Consider the following 9,236-nt stretch of genomic DNA (forward strand, 5'->3'; position numbering starts at 1 on the left):
GTATGCCTTTAAAAAAAATATTTGTGTAAATAAACCTAAAAGTAACGGTATTTAATTTACATTTAAAGATAGTTTTATCAGTTTGTGTACGCTCATTTCTTAAAAGATATAAACAGCACAAGCATTTGGCAATAATGACAGTTTTAATATAGCGACTAAAGCGTTTACATTAACTATAAAGCTGGAAATAATGTATGCTTGTTTTTGTTTTTTACTTTCTCGTATGTACGAAGTAGGCTATAGAGAAAGTATTGTAATTGTGCAAAAAAAAAAAATCGAGATTTTTACAAATCTCGACGTTTTACACCTCACTGATACGGAAAAACATAATTTTGCAATCTTGTCCGTATGTCTGTGTGTGTGTCTGCCTGTCTGTCTGTCTGTCTGTCTGTCCGTGTGTAAACCCGATTACTTGAGTACCAATACAGCTAGGTTGATGAAATTTCATATATAAGTATTTTATCAATATCGTAGATCCGTATCAACTTTTGAGCGATTTCCGATAACCGGAAGTGATGCTTTTCCTACTTTGAATTTTTCAAAAGCCTATAACTTGAGTACTATTTCAGATAGATAAATGAAATTTCACATGTAAGTAAAAGATCTAATTCTCAACCTTCTGTTAAATTTGAGTAATTTCCGTTGACCCGAAGTAGTAATTTACGCTACTTCCGATTTCTCAAAAAACTAATGTAAAATTTTAAAGTACTAATACTATTGCGCACTATTATGCACTTTTTTTCTTTTTTTTTGGCGTTCACTTGGTGTGCAATTCTTTTGTCTACGAGATTTTATTCTATTTTTAAAACTTTAAGTATTTAAAATGGATTAAAAATCATGTCTATAGCCCGAGTTCCCATCCCCCGTTATTTTATATAAGAATATTCGATAAAGTTTTGGGGAGATCAATGCCGGTTTATTTAGATATCGTTTCTGCACATTTGATAGTCTCTGATTGAACTGTTTTGACTTATTGTTACACAGATCTCACACACGCTAGGTAGCGTGAATATCTTGTCCAAAGGTTCACTGGCTTTCAGTGTCAATCGTAAACTTTACCGGCTCTTTAAAGTGGCCATGTCATTCGTGAACAGCGAGTACACGGTCTTCTCCAGGTTGATCTCAAATAGCCAGTTACGTCAGTACTCGGCAATACAGGCCAGGTTAGATTGTAACTTCACTCTCTGCTGAGCGATAGTTTTGTTTGTCCCCTGGACCCACGTCATGAGACCATCCGCTAATTACACCTTCCCAACATCCATCTCCGTATCGAGATCGTTGATACAGCATAGAAAGAGCGTGCAACACAGAGCTGATCCCTGTGGCAGACCATACTCGATCGTTATCAGATCAGATAGGTCAGTTCCTACTCTGGTCCTGATAATACAAGCGTCCAGAAAGTCTGTTGGTCACCGGTACATGTTCTTACACACGCCCATTTGACGGAGTTTTAATATTAATTTGAATCTCCATACCTTATAGAAGGCCTGTTTCAGATCGAAGGACAGCGCATAGGTGGTGACCTTTGTGTGGAAACAGCTAGTGATTTCTTTAATCGACGGAAGAACGGAGTCCACTGGCTGCCGTCCCCACCAAAAGCCCGCTTTTTGCATATATGTATACATATAAATATATCTATAAATATCTATATATATCTATATATATATATATATATATATATATATATATATATATATATATATATATATATATATATATCTATATATATATATATATATATATATATATATCTATATATATATATATCTATATATATATCTATATATATATATATATATATATATATATATATATATATATATATATATATATATATATATATATATATATATATATATATATATATATATATATATATATATATATATATATATATATATATATATATATATATATATATATATATATATGTAACGAGACTATTTGCCTGTAGTGCCAAATGTTAACGAGTTCTGCTCGACAACGCCAAATGTTACCGAGTCTAACCACTCATTCTACACAACATCGACCACAGTATAGATACTCGAAGATGCAGGTTCGCTATTGATCCTTTTATTACATGAATCAAAGAAATGCTTCACAATAATATAATGAATCAAAAGGAATGCTTCACAATAATAGTCTGAATCAACTGACCCCCAACAGTCCTCACTAGTCTTCACATAACTGAATGCACATGTCTATCGTCCTTCTTAACACAATACGGCTAACCCGTTCAATAACCAACTTGATACTGCCTCACTGACTGACTGATCGAGAGAGAGAGCCAGAGATCTCAGCCGTCGCCTTCCTATATATCCCCTTCGTATTCGTAATCGTATTCGGTTCTATCATAATCGTAATCGTAATCGATTCTAATCGTTGCATCAGAATGTTAATTACGCCGCTTCTGTCGTACAGTCCGATTTAATAAGCCATCTGCATCCTGTCACATCAAAGTTGACAGACCGTATTGCGTTCTTATCGTATCGCTTCCCAAAATACTACGCCTTGGCTTTCTGATCGTTATCAGCCAACACCTGCGTTATTGCATCAGTCGTGTCAAAGTTGACAGCGCTGTACTGCGTTCTTATGTCCTGGTAACTTCCCCTAGTTACATATATATATATATATATATATATATATATATATATATATATATATATATATATATATATATATATATAACATATAATATATATGTACAAGTGTAAAAACAGTTACATGTTATTTACTTTAATTTAAATGACAACACCCGCAGCTCAAGGTGACAGTGCTATCCACCGCTATATAGAACTGAGGGGAAACTAAAATACATTTTGCCAAATGTATACCAAAGTCATCACATTATTTGATTTTGATCGTAAAACAAATACAAAAGATATTATAAACACAAAACTAACATGGCTGTGTGATAGCTATTAAATTGAAAGTGTACTAACACAAATGCATCTTCTCTTTAAAGCTGCTGATCTAGCCAGAGGCGTAGCGAGGGGGGGGGCGGGATTGCGGACCATTTAGGGGGGGGGGTGTGTGACACCATGGCAAAAACATAGCAAAATAGATAGAGTAAAATTGAGGGGGGGGGGGGATGCAAATCGAATATATGTCCGCGAGAAGGGTCGCTACGCCTCAGGGGGTGGAGGGGGGGGTGTTGTGTCACCATTAAGTGCCGCACCGGGTGATACCCGACCTCGCTAAGCCACTGGATCTAGCTAGCTGAAGCTATGCTTTAGTAGCTGCCTATACATCAATTCTTGCAAGTTTACAACTAACCTGTGCTTTATTTAGCTGTAAAAATATATCAACAACAATCAGAAGAGATGGAGAAAATGTTACATCTAATCCAGACCATAGCTGTCTGTGTAACGACAAAAAAAAATCATGAAAAAGTAAAGGAAAAAGAAAATAAATCAATAAATTTAAAAAAAAATGATAATAGTGATCGAAAATGCAATAAATGAACACATTTAAATCCACCCAAAAACTTTTTAAATTAAACATTAAATAAACGAAGAACGGCGGACAGCAAAACAAACGATAGAACATTACGTCTAATCTACTCCATATTAAATGAATAGGAAAATAAAACAAAGCAAATATGAATAATAATGTTGCAATTATGTGACGTAATTATTCCATATACACTCTACACTCTTATTAAATAAACTGAAACTGCTCAGACTCATATGTATGTGCTGCTCTCACGAATTAAGAGAAAGACGTTTATTAGAATTATATTCTTTAGATGTGATAAATAAAGGGGACTTAACTTAATTTACATTTTATAAGGGAAACAACTTACACATTTTTTGTTGATTAAAGTGTACCTAAACAGTAAAAAATAGTAAACATCTATTACATTATTATATTGATTTTCTTATAACAACGTATACATTCGTAATATTTCAATTAAAAGATAAGTTCCGCTATAAAAATGAAACGAAATTGCTTTTGTATTTAAACACGTAAGAACCATTAAAAGATGTTGTATAAATTGTTATATAAGTTGTGCCTGATCTTTTGAATCGTTCGTATATTATTTCCTCAGTCGTTCAAATTATTTTATTTAAGAATTTATATCCTCATTTTTCCTTTATGATCGCTTTATTACAGGGGTCGGCAACCTGCGGCTTTTTGATGTCAAGGTGCGGCTCTCCAGTTCCATGCGCAAATATTAATAATTACATTATTTCATTTTCAAAATTCATAAAAAATATCATACTGTAAAGAAAAAACCCTTTAACTACAACATGACTAAAACATTCATCAGCTAACAGTAAGAGTAGGTGAGGTAGAAAGTATACAGAGAGCCGCTTGGGCACCAAACCCACAGTAGTGCTGTTGCCAGCCACGTGCCGACTATTCTATGCTTGCCACTGTCGGAGTGCAGACCTTTACGAATATCGTTAAATTAAATGGGGAATGTTATTCTATTCATAAAAAAATTCCACTACCAGTCAGTATCCATTAATTTGAATCGAGTGACGAAGTATGTTAGTTTTTAGTTTCCTACGGTTGAGCCAAATACTGGGTTCATGTAGGGAAGAAGATAAGCCCTGTAAACCGAAGGACGGAGGCGACCGATACAGAAATCAAACCGATGCACAGCCAGTTAGTCGGAGTTGGCCGTGTTGAGGCCTGCCTGGCTCAGTGTTTCTTCCAGACATTTTTCTCCAGGGGGGGGGCACTTGAAATCTTCGGGGGGGGGGGGGCGGTAAACTTTCTTCGGGGGGGGGGGGGGCGGACACTGTTAAAAGTATATATTTTCTATATAAATTATATAAATTTCATTTCGTTCGGGGGGGCGGTAAAAAATTGTCGGGGGGGGGGGGCTTCGCCCCCCACCCCGAAGAGATGCCTGGAAGAAACTCTGGCCTGGCTATGGGAGACACCTCCTGGGCCGGTGGTGTCAGTAAAAAAAAAAAAGAAGGAAAAAAGTTAGTGGCTCCGATAAAGTGGATTTTGATAGTACTATAGTTATATTATTTAATTAACATGTTTATCAAAGCAGAGCTAGCTAAGACAATGTTTGTGCGAAACAAGTGTATGTTTTTATATGAATCAATAATAGTTCATTTTTAATGTGTTTTTTTTTTAACATTGCAAATAAAAAATGAATTTATTTGCTTAATCAAATACCAAAATATTGAAAACAAGGTATTAGCGACTCTTTAAAAACTGAGAAATTTGGTAAATTGTAAGTTTGGCTCTCCTGTCTCAAAAGGTTGTCGACCGCTGCTTTAGTATTACAGTTTTCATTATCGTCTTGTGAGAACTGATATAGATGTACACTAGTAATACTTTTTTTCTTACTTGTAGCCTACTTTCATTAATTTAAGATAGATTACTTTGTGCATTTTTACATTACATGTCTGACCCAAAAAAAAATGTATTTTTGGGAACTAAAAATTCAAATAAAATTATAATGTTAAAATTACATGTCAAACATGTAAACAGAATATACAAGAAACTAAGAAACGCATTTATTTAGATTGTACTTTAGTACACAAAGAAAATCAAACACTTGCGAAAATATTAAAAATCACCACCTCAGCCACAACAAATAAAGCAATCGCACTTAACTAACACGACTAGACAAGAAACAGAATACCAAAGCAGACTTGTGGCAACGGCTATTTATAGATCTATATGGAAAAATACTCTGACCTCAAGTTCAAAGAAATATTTCAAGACAAGCTGAGACATAGCTAAGACAGTGTTGTTAATAAACGTTTAAATGTCTAAAATATTTGAGTGTTACTGAACCTTTTCGTTACTATAATTTTTCAGGTACGTAAGTTTCACAATTTTAACTTTTGTTTTGCTTTTGTTTAATATATTATTGCTTTAATATTATTTCAAACACTAACGAATACCTATTTATTTCGGAGGGTGTCAATTTGTCTTTAAAAAAATAAAATTTGTCGAACCTAACAACCACTTCAACTCAAGGGGAAAGTGCTATTCATCGCTTAAATGACTTAAAGAAAACTGAATACATGTTGCTAAATGCAAATCATATCCACTAAATTATTTGGACGACCCCATGGTACAAAATAAAAAATTAAAATTAAAAAAAAAATTAATCGACACGCCACTTGGAGAGATTCAATAAAAGCAAAACGAAAATATTTAATATAATATGGAAATTAAATAGAAAAGTATAAACAACATTGTACTAAAAGAAGCTAGTTGTTATATCCCTTGTGTTAGGGGAGATGACTCTTAAAATAATTTTAAATCTCAATATATGAAGAAAACCCAGTGGTAACACACATTGCGTTAAACAAATCGTAAAACCAAAATGTTTTTTTATTGATATTGGACAATTGAGGTTCTTTTTTAGTACTGTATTTTAAATTTCAAATAATTCTCATATTATAAACCATACGCTTATATAAAAAAAATAACTTGAAAAATTCTGTAGTTTGATTTTTATCGCTTATTGTTGATAAGTTTGATTTCTAATATGTGTGGATATATTTTTTTCATGATGGATTAATTGTATTACTTCTGTTGATTTCATTTGGATTTGGATGTGTTTTTAATGTGTTTAAATTAAATGTGTTTTATTTCTACATTTATGTAAGTACTGTTTTTATTTATTAACTTTAAAAGATGCATACTTTGAGGAAAGGTATTTTCCTCGAATATGCTGAGGAGAACTTTCCTAGAGGCATTCATTACCCCAAAACGGTTGAGGTAGAAATAATGGATGCAACAATAATTGCCGGAATGCCGGCTGAGCTGTTCAAAAGACAGTTTATAGCCTTGACCAAAATACCTCATGCGGAGGTGACAAAAGTTTACAATTACGGAGATATCAGAAAGTGGTATGTGTCCATAGCTTCAAACCAAATCTACAACAAGCTCCACATGACGGAGCATGGCACCAGAAGATCTCAAGGTGCTTGAACCGAAAGGTTCACTATTTTTATGATCTCTTGCATTCATGTAGACAAGAAGGGCGAAAAAGGTATTCTTCGTTGGATCCCACCTGGTTATAAGGAGAGTGACTTGGTAGATCTTCTTAAAAAATTGGTTGCCAAACCGGACACTACTCCCTAGGTGAGGTTAAGTGATCTGGACAACTCGACCAAAGTATCTTTTGTGCCAAAGGGTAAGAAGGAAGAGATCCCACACTACATAACTCTAACTAACAGAGAGCCACAACATTTAATATCTCTTCAAATAGAAGACAGAAGGTCAATATGTTGTAACTGCGGCACCGACAGGCACATGCCACGACAGTGCGAGAATTTGTACTGCAGAGTTGTAGATGGCATACAATTCAAAAACGGCAAATATGTAGCCATCACAAACTATGAAGAAGAAGATAAACAAAGGATGCGAGAACAAATCATGGACAAAGGTATAAGATGGTTTTTAGAATGGGATTCTATGCCCTTTGAGAGAAGGGATAAAGCCACAGAGGATAGATGAGATGATTTGGAAAAAGGTGGGGAAGAGGAGGAAGAAGGGAAGAGAAGAAGTTCCAGAAATAGACATATTGTTATGTCGAATTTAAGATCCTCCCAGTGTTCTAAAATGTATTTGTCTGGGATTGAGAGGGTGTAGTCTTTTATTATGTTCTTGATTTCCGTTGTGTACCTATCGTTGTCTAGTAGTGAATTGTTGAATTTCCAGTATGCACGCGTTTTCTTGATGTTCAGTACACAGGAAGTAAAAATACAGAACTTTTTTAGACAGATTTCTCATGTATGTTTTTATCTCGACCAATGGCGTAGCTACCGTAAAGCTAGCGTAAGCAAGGCATAGGGGCCCAATGGAAATAGGGGCAGTTTTTCGAATGTCTGAGGGAGGGGGTGGAAATCGAAAGTCCGAGGGGGGTGCAAATCGAAAGTAAGAGGGTGGGGGGGGGGTTGCAAATCGAATGTTTGTCCCCGGTCGCCGGGAAGGGTCGCTATGCCTCTGAGGGGCCCACTAACACTTTTTGCATAGGGGCCCAAAAATCCTAGCTACGCCACTGATCTCGACATATAAGAATCCTGTATGGTCAACACTGTGAGACAATATTCACGGCATACATTAGATCGGTATTTACTTTTTTAAATATAGTTGAGTTTACTCCATTATGATTGATTAAATATACAACTGCTACCTAGTCTTTTCAAAGGTGGGAAATTGAATAACAAACCTCAAGCTGTTATTTTCTCCCCAGTAGTAACGTCCAATGCTCAATGTTCTAGTTAACTGTTTGGGCTGTAAACACACAACACACTTTGTTGTCAGATTACCTTTATCGAAGTTCTTAAAGTAAGATGTTTTTTTTTCACTGAAGTCAAGAATGTGCAGCATATCTATATGTCAGTGACACACATTTTAATTAATCGGTTTTAATGTGGAGTGTATAAAAATGTTAAATAATAAACTACAGTAATTTTTACACGTTACACATAATAGGACACATACTATAAACATATCTTTAATGTGCACTTTTATGTTTATTCATAGCAGATTTATGGATATATATGGAAGACCTTATGTAACAAAACAAAATTAAAAAAATAATTCAATCGATAAATCGCACATTAGGTGAAATGCATTAAAAGCTAACTGAACAAGCGCAAATATTTAATATGGTTGTTAAATACATATTCAGCTCATTTCAATATATTAAATTTGTGTATATACAGGATAAGGCGGAATCGAATACAATAATTTAAACACTGTTCTAAAAGACGTCACATTTTTATTTCCCTTGTGTTAGGGGAGATAATTATATAATATTTAATAAAGTCTATAAGTGAAAGAGGTTAAGTGAATACACCTTTTGAATGATGAATATTATGAAATTAAAACATTTTTGTGTATGGATATAGAACATATATATTTTTTTTTTTTTTGATTATGTTTTTTTTAAAATTTAAATAACTATTCAGAATTAAAACCCGAGCTTTATATTTGAAAAACAAAAACATTTAAGTGGCTGTACATGTAAAACTATCCATTTGGTCGCTCCCATAAAAACAATTCATATATTTTTTTTAAACTTTTCAAAATCAAAATGTTATTGGAAATCATAATTAATCTAAGAACACGTTGCTGAATAACGTTTTAGAAAAGGTAGGAAATTGGTAGGCTATACTTGTAAATAATTACGCTCCAATGCTTCAACTGTATTACTATTTGCTAATATTGCTTCTTGGCCTTTTGGCAAAGATCAACGTGTTTGTGTTGTGGATATGTTGTGGATATGCAGAGATCCTAAA

This window comes from Physella acuta, unplaced genomic scaffold, assembly GCF_028476545.2.
Source record: "Physella acuta isolate Inbredline_101_S28 unplaced genomic scaffold, ASM2847654v3 ptg000142l, whole genome shotgun sequence".
NCBI classification, from domain to species: Eukaryota; Metazoa; Mollusca; class Gastropoda; family Physidae; genus Physella; species Physella acuta.